The following is a 15468-nucleotide window of genomic DNA, read 5'->3' as shown; positions in this document are numbered from 1 at the left end:
TATTAAGAGTTTCTTTAAAATCAATTTCTCCTCTGGCATTAAGGTATAATTGACAAATATTATACATACCTAGATGTTCAACCTGATGACTTGATTTACATATACATTGTGAAATATTCATCACAACTGAAAGTCACTTCCTAGGTAGGTTGATAAGTCCAGGATCCTCGAGGAGGAAAAAGGGGTCTGGAGCCCTCAAGAAGAAGAAAAGGGTCTGGGGATCTCAAGGAGAAAAAGATAAGCTTTTTTTCCCTACATTGCTTTATGGTAGTCAATATAACAATGTAGCTAACTCCAGGACGTGTGTTTCCTTCTTGAGAATGTTCTGACTAATCCTGTCATCTTCAAATGTATGTTGTGGGAGTGGGTCTAATAAAATATATAAGGCCTTGATAAGACTACCTAGTGGGGGCACTCTCCATCCCCCGCCCTCCGGCCCCCTTCTGAGGTCTATGTCAGAAGATTTCTCTGTCCCTTTTCATAGTTTAATAAAACTCTGCTACACAAAAACTCTTGAGTGATCAATCCTGGTTCCTGGTCCCGAAGCTAAATCTTCTACTTTGGAGATCACAAATTCAACACCATTCACCATAAGCTATCACAACCAAGCCAATCAACATGTCCATCACTTCGGCTTTTGCCATTTTCCTTTTTTTTTTTTTTTTCTTTTTTATGTTGAGAACTACTACTCTTTAAGCAAATTAAAAGTACACAACAATATTATCACATTGCTGTACACCAGTTTTCTAGAACTTATCTTTTCATCTTTCATAACTGAAGCTAAAAGCCGCTATTAATAACACCAATTTTAGCCAAGGTATATGGGAAATTATCAAAGAATAATATGGTGATCTTGTTGTAGGTACATAAATATTGATCTTTTTTCACTTAGAGTAGAAGGGAAGAGAAACTGTTGAGCTTGTAATTAAACACTTATGAGTTGGAACCCAAGATTTTATTCATTCAGTCCTGCAGTCATTCATTCATTCACACAGCATATTCTAGGCACTTTCACACACACTGTCCATCTATCAGTGAGACAACCATGTTGAACCCCAAACTTGGGTCCAAGACCTTGTCAAGTGCTGCCCTTGAGCCTCATCTTTCTTATCTGTACAATAGGGAAAATGCCTTCTTGAACAGGGCATTTTTAGAGTTCAAAGTAAGGTGAGGTCCCAGAAATTTACATATGTATTTTGCGACATATGTCACTGTTACTTACCTAGGTTCTGAACACATGATGAAAGAAATTAGGAGGCAGTTTCTCTCCCACCAGAGTCCCCTTTACCAATCTAAGAGGGCAGCAAAAAGCTCACGGAGGTTCCCTCACAATGCAACATGTGAGATACCACAAGTCATCTCATGCGGGCTCTTCATGTCTTCTGCCAGCTTTCTCCAGGCCCTCCCTGCAGCCCATGGGGAGCTTCGGAGCAGCAGAGGAGGGCAGAGCCTGAGCCTCCCCTCTTTGCCTTCTGGGGGAGCGCCTGGGCTCAGAACAGGAGTTTCAGCGGAGTTTGCAGCCAGGTGGGATCCTTGGAGCTGGTTTGTTCGCGCTGTGCTATCTGGTCTGCCTGCCGCTAAGTCACTTCAGTCGTGTCCGACTCTGCGACCCCATGGACTGCAGCCCACCAGGCTCCTCCGTCCCTGGATTCTCCAGGCAAGAACACTGGAGTGGGTTGCCATTTCCTTCTCCAATACATGAGAGTGAAAAGTGAAAGTGAAGTCGCTCAGTCATGTCCGACTCTTAGCGACCCCACGGACCACAGCCTACCAGGCTCCTCCATCCATGGGAGATTCCAGGCAAGAGCACTGGAGTGGGGTGCCCCTCCTCCATCAAAGGGCCGGTGGCCTTGCCTCCCACTTGCATGAGGCTCCTGGAAGCTTTGGCCTAACGGCCTCTTCGTCCTGCAGCCCCACACACGGCCCTACTTATCCCAGAGCCGTGACAGCAGGGCAGAGCCGGTGACCCGGAGGCGACCCGGGAGGTTTCCCAGTTGGGGGAGGCGGAGGCCAGGCGGGCTGTGGGTGCTCCACCCCAGAAGCCTGTGGTTCTCAGGGCCCGCCCAGCAGATCCAGAAGGCGGACTGATCTCCAGCATCCCCGCGGTAGCCTCCAGGAGCAGCGAGAGCCTCACCGCGGCCAGAGCAGCGCTGCGCCTCTCCACACCTGCCCCGGCCGGCACGATGCTGCCGCTGTACCCGAGCGTGAAGTCCAATCCTCTGCAGAAAGCGAACCTCTGCACGCGCCTGTTCTGGTGAGCGCCCTGCCGGCCGCGATACGCGGTAGTCACGGCGCCCTCCGCTGCCCGAGCCTTTTAGAAACGAGTGTGGACCTTCCCAACACTGGCCTGTTCTCCTCTGCACCCTGGGAAGGCGGGGCACGACTGGGCAAAGAAGTGGGGAGCAGGGGTGGGCAGGGGACCCGGTGACCTGGTGGCAGAGCTACAGGGTCTCCTTGCCTTGCTGCCGGCAGCCCCTCCAGAGCCAGAGAGCAGGAAGCGGGAAGGCTGCCCAAGGCGGGGCGGGTGGGGAGGTAGTGGGAATCACAGCCCAGTGGGAAAATGCACTGAACACCCCGCCTCTACTCTTACTGGCTTCCCCTCATCTGCTCAGGAATTCTCAGTTCTGAACTGAAGCCTCAGACCCCCACCCCATATCCCTGTCCCCAGCCCCAAGCAAGCAGCTTATGAACAGCTTCCTTAATCTAATTAGTGCCCTGGACCTTTGTTGTTCAGTCGTTCAGTCATGTCCGACTCTTTGCAACCCCGTGGATGGCAGCACTACTGGTCTCTGTCCCTCAGCATCTCTGGAGTTTGCCCAAGTTCATGTCCATTGCATTCGTGATGTCATCCTTATAACTCATCCTCTGACACCCTCTTCTCTTGCCCTTAATCTTTCCCAGCATCAGGCCCTTTTCCAGTGAGTCATCTGTTTGCATCAGATGACCAAAATACTGGAATTTCAGCTTCAGCATCAGTCCTTCCAAAGGATATTCAGGGTTGATTTCCTTTAAGATTGACTGGTTTGATCCCTTGCAGTCCAAGAGACTCTCAGAAGTCTTATCCAGCACCGCAGTTTGAAGGCATCCATTTTTCAGTGCTCCACCTTCTTTGCCATCTTTCAGTAATGTCCCCACCTTTTCCCACATGCCCTGTGTGACTGTGTGTTCTAGCTCCACTGGTCATAGACTGCCCCCATGTCTATGACCATGTATTTCTTTCCCTCTCCCTTTCTCCCTGTATGGCTCTCACTGTATGACCTGGTTCCTAGTTGTGGCAAATTTCACGTGGGTAAAAACATGAAAGGTTTTTTATTTAATGATTGGGAACACTATTCTTGAACACGTTTTGCTTTTGCCTGGGACACACAGTCAGGACTGGAGGATTTATTTGATCAGCCCCTTTCCTTAGTGTGGATATCTCCACTTCCACCTTTGGGGATCACTCTGGGGATAGGGTCCCTGAAGCCTGTGAGGTCTTTCCCAATCTCTAGACTTCAGAGAAGCAGTGCATGGTCTTGATGCAGGTGGTCCTGCCCAGGATTCATTTGGTCCTGAAACCACTGAAGGGTCCCTGAGCCCAGAGGAAACACACAGATGAAAAACAGCTCAGAGAGTTGCAGCTCTTAATTGAAGTGTTCCATGTGGTAGCTGGGGCCACTAACTATGTGGTCCTAAACCTTTGGGCTTTAATCATACTTGGATGATTACTAGTTGTTTTATTTCTGGACTCTAACCCATTTATATTTCCCAAATTTCTAGTATTTCCTTCTTTTATGGGACAGCCCAGGGGATCTCCAGGGATTGGGGGCTCCTATGCTTGTTTTGATGGTGGAATATTTAGTGTGTGTAGCTTCATCTCTTGGAAAAGGCAATGGCACCCCACTCCAGTACTCTTGCCTGGAAAATGCCTTGGAGGGAGGAGCCTGGTAGGCTGCAGTCCATCGGGTCGCTAAGAGTCGGACACGACTGAGCAACTTCACTTTGACTTCACTTTCATGCATTGGAGAAGGAAATGGCAACCCACTCCAGTATTCTTGCCTAGAGAATCCCAAGGACAGGGGAGCCTGGTGGGCTGCCATCTATGGGGTCACACAGAGTCGACACCACTGAAGCGACTTAGCAGCAACTTAGCAGCAGCAGCTTCATCTCTTGGCCATTTGGTGGCTCTTAAGGAAAGAGGGGCCTAGAAGAAGGAATATGGGTGTGGTTACTGTAAATAATAATAAAGTAGAAAAAAATTCTCCTTAACTTCACGCAGGGCAAGGAACTTTCCAAACGCCTTCTGTTTGTGAATTTTCAAAGTGTATGTGCCTGGAAATGGGAAGGTGAGGACTTTTCATTGATTTGGGTAGGCACCCATTTCCAGTTTTCCTGCTGGAGGGAAAGGTACTATTACCTCTTATTTTATACTTGAAGGCACTGAAGCAGAGAGGTTGAGTAAGTTGTTTACCACCACACAGCGAGTAAGTAATGGAGCAGGACCCCAAGTCAAGCAGTCTGGCTCTGAAGACGGTGTTCCTTGTATATGTAACTGATGTCACCAAATTGGTCTCCTTCCTTGTGCTGGGCTCTGAGCCCAGGCTAAGACCCCTTTTCTTGGCTGAAGAGGTTGCTTTTCCACTCAGATTCCCAAAGCCAATAACTAAATTGATGGTGAGACTGGAACAGCACAAGTTTTATTCAATGACCAAAGAATGGAGAAGCGAGAGCTTAGTTCACAAATCAACTTCTCAACCCAATTTGGGTCAAGGTAAAAGCTAGGAAATTGAATCAAGAGAGAGAGGAGTATTCATGACTTATCTGAGAACAAGGGTGTGGTTTGGACCTGAAACTGAGGAAGCACTCATTTTTAGTCCTTGTGTGTGTTGTTGTCATGACCATTGTCAACTGTCATGGCATGGGTGAGTATGCCATTTAGCATACTAATATATTACAGAGAATGCATAAATGAGGCTCAGAGTCTAGGGGAGGTTAGGTTTTTCCCCATTTGGGCCTGAAAGTGAAAGTTAGTTGCACAATAGTGGCCAATTCTTTGCAACCCCGTAGAATGTAGCCCACCAGGTCCTCTGTCCATGGAAATCCCCAGGCAAGAGTACTGGAGTGGGTTGCCATTTCCTTCCCCAATTTTGGGCCTAGCTAGTTCTGCTGCTGCTGCTGCTAAGTCACTTCAGTCGTATCTGACTCTGTGCAACCCCATAGATGGCAGCCCACCAGGCTCCTTTGTCTGCGGGATTCTCCAGGCAAGAACACTGGAGTGGGTCACCATGTCCTTCTCCAATGCATGCATGCAGGCTAAGTCACTTCAGTCGTGTCTGACTCTGTGCGACCCTGTGAACAGCAGCCCTCCAGGCTCCTGTGTCTGCGGGATTCTCTAGGCAAGAATACTGGAGTGGGTTGCCATTTCCTTCCCCAATAGCTAGTTCTAACCAGTTTTTATTTTTCTCTGTAAGTTCCTCCTTTGAGCCTGAGACTCAGACAGAAACAGGAAGTGAGAGTGAGTTAGTCACTCAGTCATGTCCAGCTCTTTGTGACCCCATGGACTGTAGCCTGCCAGGCTCTTCTCTCCATGGGATTCTCCAAGCAAGAATACTGGAGTGGATAGCTAAACTAAATATGATTGTCACCTGGCTGAAGTCCCAATTCTCACACCCAGATAAAGACCAGGTAAAACTAATGAGGCAGTTGGGGATACACAAACCAAAAAGCAGGAGGAGAATAATTGTAAGGGGTCCTAAGAATGGCAGAAGCCCAGGAAGCTGAGATTACCTTTTTGATACTGTCCCAAATTTGTTCAGTCAGGGCCCTTCTGAGTATTGGATCAAGCGACTTTCTCTTTGAATTTTTATTGGCATATAGTTGATTAACAATGTTGTGTTAGTTTCTGCTCAACAGCAAAGTGAATCTCTTATGCATATGCATATACACACTCTTTTTTAGATTATTTTCCTATGTAGGCCATTACAGAGTATAGAATAGAGTTCTCTGTGCTATACAGTAGGTCCTTCTTAGTTATCTGTTTTATATATTACAGTGTGTGTATGTCAATCCCAGTGTCCCAATTTGTCCCTCCTCTCACCCCCTGGTAACCATAGCTTTTTTTTTTTTTTCTACATCTGTGACTCTAAGTCTATTTTTTAAAGAATTCATTTATATACATTCCGTATATAAGCAATATCATATGATATTCATCCTTCTCTGTCTGCAAGCAGCCTTCTTTAACAGTCAGGTTACACTGTCTTCTACTTGACCACTCATGTTAACATAGAAACAACAGGAAATAGTTGCAAGGGCACAAACTCCTCCTTGATCAGCCAGAAGGTAATCAGGAGCTATGCAGCGGTCATTGTCATGTAGACCAGAGGCCCAGTGAAAATTTCATCTTTCTAAAGTTAGAGCTGGGTTCTTTAGTTGCCCAGGCCAATGTTCGGGTGCCCCCCTTTTTTTTTTCGGGTGCCCTTTTTTGTTTTTGTTTTTGTTTTTTTTTTTAGTAGCTTTGGCTTTATAAATTGTTCCTTGTGCTAGGCTCACCAAGGATACTACAAGAATGACAACTACTTCTATTACCAGTCCAGTCCAGCTCCCTCCTGACTAGATGAATGGCTCCATTTAGATGGGAGGTGGGGTGAGTGTAATTAAAATCTGAATGTGACCTGATCAGGGTGTGCACCTCCTATAGCCAGTATCCACTAGTAGAGTTTTCTTGGAGACAGTTGATGGCCTAATGTGGGTGGTCCTTGCCCCAGGGGCCTCGAGGACCCTCAGGGGTGCACTGTGTTTGGGTTTTCTTGAGTCATGTTTAGATTAATGATGGCGCCCTTCCATCCAGGATACTGCCTCCACAGACCAGAACCCCCCAGGCTTGGTATGATCCTGTTCCCAGAGCCCTTGGGCATGGTCAGTGTCTGGAGGTGGAGGGCTCATCGGATATATTGATTGGGTCCCAAGAAAATAGGGATTTGACTAACACATAAGCCTTTGCTGGGGTGGGGTGGCAATGGGGATAATCTTCTTGTCCCTGGGCAGAAGCCTGGGCATGAAGGGATTACACGGTAGTTTGGTGATGTTCTCAGCTGTTAGTGGAGTTTCCTGAAAGTATAGGGGGCTATATTTATTCCCTGATTGAGGCTGAAGGTGGCAGATCCCACAGTCAGTAAAATTTCAGCCCTTATGAAAGACTTGTGTTACATTTGAAAAGAAACTAATCAGCCAGGAAGTGATAATGAAACGTGAAACCTGAGTTCTGTTCATGAAACCTAAGAATGAATTCCGGGAAACTCGCAAACACAGAGGCAAAGTTTATTTTATAAGATAGAGATACAGAGTCCTCAGCATAGACTCTGAGAGGGGGTGAAGGGCCCCCCAAAGGCAAGGATTATAGCAGTTTTATATCTTTTCTAGTATTGATCTGTACATTTTGGGTTGATTCATGACTTTAATATACGTCATTTTTGACCAATTAATGTAAACGTCACAATGTCCAGTCTGTCGATTTTATGGCTTTCTTGGATCCCCCAGTTTCTCAGTTTCTCTAGACATTGCAACGCCAGCCCTCGACCCTTTCTCAAAACCTCAGACCATTATTTAGGGACCAAATGTATGTTTTAAGTGCTAATGGTCTTCTTGGAGGTTTCTCTTGATAAACTGGACAGTAGTTAATAATTGTCTTGTCCTGGGTCTGAATGTTTTATGACCTTCCAGACCAGGAAGGGATTCCTCTGAATGCCTGGAAATTGGAGCACAGAGTGAGATGCTTACTTGAGAAGAGAAAAATTGAAATTAAAAAAGGAATTAAAAATTGAAATTAGAAAAAAGTCTTACACTCTCTAGCAATTTCTGCTTCAATTATAGGAAGGACTATAAGAAAAATCAATGTATTCATTTTAGTTGGAAAGATGTTACTTATCTTTAGGATATCTTCAGACGGTCGGGGTCAGAAAGAGGCTCATGTGAGGGGAGTCTGACAGGGATGTAAGGAGGTCAGGGTCCAGAGCCTGTTGGACTCAGGGCGGTGTATTGTAACGTGATTCCCTGTAAAATTCCCTTTGTGTTATTAGCTGAACTAAGGAGGTCATGAGACCGCAAGGTTGCATCTTATGTGGATGTGACTGAGGCATTCTTGAGTCTGGTGGGCTTCCCTGGTGGCTCAGTGGTAAAGAATCCATCTGCCAGTGCAGGAGACATGGGCTCGATCCCTGAGCCAAGAAGATCCCCTGGAGAAGGAAATGGCAACCCACTCCAGTATCCTTGACTGGGAAATCCCATGGATAGAGGAGCCTGGAGGGCCGCAGTCCATGGGGTCACAAAACCAGTCAGGCAGGACTTAGCCACTTAAAAACAACAGCAAAATCCTTGAGTCTGATACAGGTCAGAAAATGTAAGTGCTTGGTAATACAGGGACTATCTACAGCCTTATTCACAATGGCCATTCAGCTCTATTGTGTGCTCCTGAACCAAGGTAACATTATTTTGATTTCTGAATGTATTTTTCTTAATAATTAAAGTAGATGTACAATGCATGTTCTTTGGTGGCTCAGAGGGTAGAGCGTCTGCCTGCAATGTGGGAGACCCGAGTTCGATCCCTGGGTCAGGAAGATCCCCTGGAGAAGGAAATGGCAACCCACTCTAGTATCCTTGCCTGGAGAATCCCATAGACAGAGGAGCCTGGTGGGCTACAGTCCACCGGGTGGCAAAGAGTCAGACACGACTGAGCAACTTCACTTCACTTCACTTACAATGTATGTTCAATAGACCACAAACAGGGTATTTTAGTTAAGTTTTATTCTGTGTAAACCAGAATAAAACTTATCGATACCCTAATATATGTGTTTGTAAGTATATATCTAATTTTCTCCCTACATCTTTGTATAGATAAAATGTAGACTTTTTTTAAACAATGTCCATGAATGTAGGATTCTAGTTAAAGATATGTAATTTGAATATATGTCACTCTTCTTTTAATGTTTAACAGGTGGCTAAACCCCTTGTTTAAAATTGGTCATAAATGGAAATTAGAAAAAGATGACATGTACCTAGTGCTTCCGGAAGATCACTCCCAGCACCTTGGAGAAGAGCTGCAAGGGTGAGCACAGGCAGGAGGGAGTACGGTTAGAAGAGTGAGAATTTCTCCATGAGGCTAAAGGCTTGTGGGGAGGGGCCTTTCCTTCCTCCAGGATCTTCTGAGCCTCCTTCCCTGACACTGAACCCTCACCCCTTCACGCTGACCCCAGGCTCAGCCCACTTTGGAGGCTGGGGGAGCCTGTGTTCCCTGTGTGTGTGGACATGGAGGGAGCCCACAGCCATGGCCCTGGAGACCTAGCTCTGTCCCCAGAGGTGGGGTCCCTGGAGGACAGTGTCTGCCCTTCTGAGCTGCTCATGACCTGTGAGTTCAGCAAAGCTTAGCAGGAACTTGTTTCTAGAATCTGGGACTTTTCTCTTAAGACCTGGTCTGATGCTTTTCCTGGTGCTTCAGTGTCTGCACTGCTCATCTTTTGGGAGCCCTGCGAGCAGTTAGCCAGCATCTATGGGCAGCTACGGAGTGCCCTGTAGTGAAGGCTTGTCCTCTACTCTGTCCCTCCCCTGTTTTCCTGTGGCAGGGCTGTTCCTCACTGTTCTTTGTCTTTCTTCGCAGGTACTGGGATCAAGAAGTGTTGAGAGCCTAGAGAGATGCTTGGGAGCCTTCTTTAAAGAAAGATGCACGATACTGGATGCTTGGGGCTGGTGCACTGGGACGACCCAGAGGGATGGAATGGGGAGGGAGGAGGGAGGGGGGTTCGGGATGGGGAACACATGTGTACCTGTGGCGGATTCATTTTGATATTTGGCAAAACTAATACAGTTATGTAAAGTCTAAAAATAAATAAAATTAAAAAAAAAAAAAGAAAGCAATTGTAAAGTGTTATGGGAAATCCTACTTAGTTTGGGGAATGTTAACATTTCTTGAGGTAAAACTTTTTCCATACAGTGCATTGATTTTGAGTATATGTGGGTCAGTCCTGAGATAGATGGACTGAGGCAGGGAGAGGACAGTGGTTTAAAGTCTAAGGGTAAATCTCATCTAGGAATCATGATGTAGATCAGCAGTTGTATTTATCTTTAGAATAGACAGATTCTTAAAGGGCTTGACCTATGGAGATTACTATTTCTCTTTTAACTGATTAAAATATGGTGTAATGGAAGGAGAGCAGCACCGGAAAGATATTTTATGCCATGTTAGGATGTTTTTGGTGCTCAATATAAATATTGAGTGATCCTTGACAAAAGAAGATCTTACAACCTCAGGGAATAGTGTCCTGCGGTTTTGAGGAAGTAAAGTTCAGAGAACAGTGATCAGGAGATGGCAACAAATGTAACAGATTCCAAAACAAAGGCCAGAAGCAGAGTTTTAATAAAGCATTCGGACAGTAATTTGAAGTAGAGGATTTATGTGGCAACAACAGACCTATGTTCAGCAACATGGAACTGAGCATTATTTTTCATACAAAGTTAAAAGCACATTGTATTTCCTTCCTGACCACTTGCCCAGTCCCCATCTCTTTGAGAGAGACAAGCTTCATCTAAATAATTTCATCTGATGACTGTCATTTATAACTTTATTGCTACTTCTGTCTCGGGTATTCCTTTGAAAAAGGTGTATGGATATTCTAATGTATTGCCTATGGATTGTAAGATAAAGTCAAATACATATCTGCTGATACTTTTTAAATTGACCTGTCCTTATACTTAGAAATGTCTCTTAATAGTAGGCTTCCCTGGTGCTCAGAAAAATCTGCTTGCAATGCAGGAGACCCATGTTCAGTCCCTGGGTCAGGAAGATCCCCTGGAGAAGGAAATGGCGATCCACTCCAGTATTCTTTCCTGGAGAATTCCATGAACAGAGGAGCCTGGCATGCTCCAGTCCAGGGGGTCGCAAAAAGTTGGACATGACTGAGCAACTGTTACTCACTCAAACTTGGAGTCGAGTCCAGAATAATGTAAGACATTTTACAGGTGCTCAGCAAGTAATTGTTGACTTTTCCAGGTCACATCTGATATATGCTTTCTAAGAAAGGATCATCCCGTTCCTGTGGAACAGAACTTGGGGACTTGCATCTGGGCTGGAGCTGCCAGAGCGCCCAAGAGCTCTTCCCTGGGGTGTCCCTGGCACACCCTTCCCTAGGGTGCCCCCTCCCCATAGGCCAGGTCATCCAGGCCAGACCCCAACGTGGGAGGAGCTTCAACTTCACCATGAATTCTGTGCACCCTCCATGCTGGTTTCCGTCCTGGCTGTGGGGGTGGTTTGCTGGTTGAAGGGGGATCCTGGTATCCTGGCATTGGCAGAAGTTGGAGGAGGGTATGTGCAGGGAAAACTAAAGGCAGAAAGTTGTGAGGTCAGTGACCCCCATGACCCTGAAGATCCTGGGTCAAGCCCCCAGTGAGACAGTCCATCTGGGGACACAGTTCCATCAGCCCCCCTGTTCTGGCTGAGCCTGCTGGAGGTCTGCTGCAGACCCCCCTGGGTGGCTCGTGCTCTCCATGGTCCCTTAGCACTGCCTTAGGGACACGGGCGGCCTGTGAGCATGTGAGGGCAGGAGGGATGGAAAATGCAGTTGCTGAGAAAGGGGTGTTTTAGGTGGAGAAGGTGTGAGCTGTCCTCAGTCCCTTGTGTTGGGGTGAGGTGATGGGTCAGGTGGTTTACAGGTGGGTGGTGTGGCTCTTGTTTAAAGGCTGTGCTGTACTTAAGGGCACTGTGGTGAGTGGGCAGCTGGGCAGGTGAAGTCCACCCACACAACTGGAGAGACAGAGAATCTGTCAGCTCACAGGTGACTGGGTGATCCTGGGAGATGGAGTTCTCGTTGATGATAGAAGAGGATTGGGCATTGTGCCATAGGGTGGGACAGGTGTGTGGGGCAGAGGGCACTGACCACCTAGGTACTGCAGTGCCTTGTGAAGGACAGGGGTGGGAGAGGGGACAGGAACCCTTCAGCCTGCCCCAGCCCTTCTTTGTCCCATATGCAGCTGTCCCAGTGATGGTATTTCCACATAGTCACAGTAAGTCTCTGTTTGAAATACACAGGTGGCAAGCTGGTATGGCCTGTTTCTGCAGGATTTCCTGACCTCACACAGAAGAGCTCTCATGAATTCTGCTTGTCCAGAAACCCTGGGGCCTTGGTGTGTGCCTGTGGCTCATGCCAGGTGCCTGGTTGGATGAGTGGCCTCCAGGTTCAGTGTTGGATCATATCAGGAGCAGGTCTTTCTCTGCTGTCCCTGGTTCTCTAGTTTCTCTTTGGTACTGGGTGCTAAAGAAGCTTAAAGTCAGGTGGGTCTCAAAGCAGAGCCCATGTGGCTGGGTTTGAACTGAGCTGCTGGTTTTCCTTGCTCTTCTGAGCTGATGGCTCCTTGGGTGGGGTCAGTAAGCCTCGGATGGATCCCATCCTAATATGAGCTTTGTTTCTTGGCTGTGGCAGCTCGTGGGAGAAGCAGACATAGAGGGAGAGGCTGCAGGATCTGGAGTTCTTCCTGAGAGGGAAACATTCCCACTGTGGTGCTGGGAGTGTTGATTTCAAAGTTGTCCAGCCCCTGGAATACATCCTGCCAAAAGTGAAAGTGTTAGTCACTCAGTCGTGTCCCACTCCTTACTACCCCATGGACTGTAGCCCACCAGGCTCCTCTGCCCATGGAATTCTCCAGGCAAGAATACTGGAGTGGGTTGCTGTTTCCTTCTCCAGGGGATCTTCCTGACCCTGGGATCAAACCCAGGTTTCCTGCCTAAGAGGCAGACCGTTTACCATCTGAGCCACCTGAGGGTCCAGAAAGGTCTTGGGGGCTGCACAAGGTGCAACTGGTAAAGTCCTGACCCCTTTTTTAGGAGACTGGCCGTTGGGTGGTCATGGTGGAAAAGTGGGGAGTAGAGGACCGTAAATGTAGGGGCTCATCTGTGTGGTAGTACTGCTAGATCAATTAGCAGTACTAGTTAGTTAAATATTTGATTTTATGAATCAACTTCCCATGTTGTGATCTATCTATACTGCTTGTTGGTCTTTGTATTTTAGACAGTGGAAGATATAAACTCAAGCCAGAAGTCTCTAAAACACAAACGTGTTTCCTTGGCGACTTCCAGCCCTCTTTCAATTCCTTGGCTGCACAGAATGCCCTGTGGATCATCCATGGTCCCAAGCAGTGTGCTCTTTCCACCCATAGCATGAGCAGGGCCTCCCAGGTACTCCTGGCGGCACCAGTGGGAAAAAGCAGGGTGACGCCAGTCCAGGGTGAGGCTTTTAGGTTTCAGGATTTTGAGATTTGAAAACCTCTGTCCTATGAGAAGTGAGGAGTATCTCTACTGCTCAGAGAAACAAGTACCAGGCTGTGGAGCCCTTGGAAGTCATCCCTAATTAGAACAGAACAGCCAGCAAGTTCCCAGCACCCCTGGCCCCTGTGTGCACCTCCACAGGGACCACAGGTGGGGAGGACAGGTCCCCACCTGTCCAGGGCCCGCAGCATGGAGAGGAGGATCCTGAAGTTTCTGCCTGGGCCTGAGTCACTGAGATCACCTCCCCAGTCATCAGGGCTTCTCTCTGAGAGGTGAGGTCTCTACCTGCTGGTGTGTAAGTGGGGTGACATCAGAAAGCCTGAGGGGGTTCACCCAGTCCTTTCCTCTGAGAGAAGAGGAGTGGCTGGGAATTATGTCCTTTTTCCAGAACCTTAAGAAGTAGCCTGGTCTTGTCTAGTCACTTGTCTTTGTCTGAGGCCACTTTTACTGATGGTCTCTGGTCCAGGTGGAGGTTGGGAAGCACATGTTTGTGTAAATCTTCACTTTGGAGCTCAGCTGATGGGCAGGAAGTAAACAGAATCCTCTGAGTCCCACAATGGGCTTTGTGCCTTGACTCACAGCTGGTTCTCTGAGAGCTGCAGTGGACTTTTGCCTTTATTTCCCAACCCTTTCTTCCATGTGTCCCTTACTTCTGTTCAACCAAGGAGGCTGAGGAGTGGCTGCTGATGGCAAAGATACTGTGGGCTGAGAGCAACCACTGAGGACCACACAGCAAGGGACAGGAGGAGGGGGCACTGAGCGGAGTGGACAGGGACCTGCAAAGCAGGCCTGCTGTGTGAGCCTTGCTGGTTCCTGAGAGCATCATGTTAGCCATTAGGTGTTAGTAATACCCAACGTGATGACCTTGAGTTATAAATGAGGGTGATGCTTTTCAATCCATTTTCTTTTCTTTTTCTAAGTATATGTGTAAGTTTTTATTGCAAAATTAAAATAATTTTTTAAATTGAAGTCTGATTGGCTTATAATGTTTTATTAGTTTCTGGTATACATCATTAGTGATTTAATATTTGATACAGTACATAGTAATTTTAGTTACCAACTGTCACCATAAAAAGTTATTCCAGTATTATTGAGTATATTTTCTATGTTATATATTACAATCTTGTGATTTATTTTTAAAGAGTTTATTTATCTTTTCTCCCAATCCCCTTTTATTTATTTGATAAATTGGTGTTTGTACCTCTTAAGTTTCCTCACCTATTTCACTTGTTCACTTCATTCCCCTCAATCCATTTTCTTTAAGTAGTCAGGGTGGTAGGTGATTCTTTTTTAAAAGACTACATTCCTAATGGTTAAAAAATTTAGCAATCTGCTTAGAAGTGAAACTTTAATTACAGGCTAGAAATTTGGCTTTCACACATGATTTTTCTCAAGAGTTCTTGTTCTATTATGATCACCTATAAGCAGCAATGAGTTTTCTAAGCCCTTTGTGAAACCAGCCTCTGCCATTATGAATAGAGTAAGTCTTTGCCCTGGATTTCTGTTAATAAAAATGTTGAAATTATTTCAGAGCACTTTGAGCTGTTGTGGCTCATTTAGTTGTCCCAGGATTCCTCCAAGGGAGGTAAGGCAGGTATTTCCATAGATAAGGACCTGGAGATGCAGGAGGACACATGATGGGCTTAGAGTCTTATGACTCACAGGTGGCCGACCTGGTTTCTGAAGCACAGAGTTCTGATTGCTAGACCAGTGCTCTCTGCATCATGTCCTGAGGCTTCCTCTCCTCCCACGGCCTCCACTGAGGCTCAGAGTCAAGCTGAGGTGTTTTCCTAACAACAGCTCTTCCTATAGAACTGTCAACTGCTTCCTATAGAATTTTTTTTTCCTATAGATTTTAAAGAACATTTCAAAAATACAAAAATAGAATAGAATGAAAGGGTAACACAATGTGTCACTGCAGAATAGGCCTCTCTCGCAGAAAATTGTTGTGAGTTGATTCTTTTTTTTTTTTTTTTTTTGAGAAATAGACACAGGAGAAACTCTGAGGACAGAGTAGAAGATACTCTTCTGTGAGAGACATTTACACTGATAAAGGAAATCTCTGTTGGTAATGGTGTCTCCCTCTCTATTGGGAAGATCCCCTGGAGAAGGGAAAAGCTACCCACTCCAGTATTCTGGCCTGGAGAATTCCACGGACTATATAATCTATGGAGTCGCAAAGA

General features: G+C 46.4%; 1 pseudogene; it reads left to right on the top strand.

Moving 5' to 3' along the window:
* Window positions 1-2081: 2081 nt before the first annotated feature.
* On the top strand, window positions 2082-14007 carry LOC129624672 (ATP-binding cassette sub-family C member 4-like; annotated as a pseudogene).
* Window positions 14008-15468: the final 1461 nt, after the last annotated feature.

Source organism: Bubalus kerabau, chromosome 12 (genome assembly GCF_029407905.1).
Source record: "Bubalus kerabau isolate K-KA32 ecotype Philippines breed swamp buffalo chromosome 12, PCC_UOA_SB_1v2, whole genome shotgun sequence".
NCBI classification, from domain to species: Eukaryota; Metazoa; Chordata; class Mammalia; order Artiodactyla; family Bovidae; genus Bubalus; species Bubalus kerabau.
Note: the sequence above shows the minus strand (reverse complement) of the source record. Positions and strands in the feature narration are given on the sequence as shown.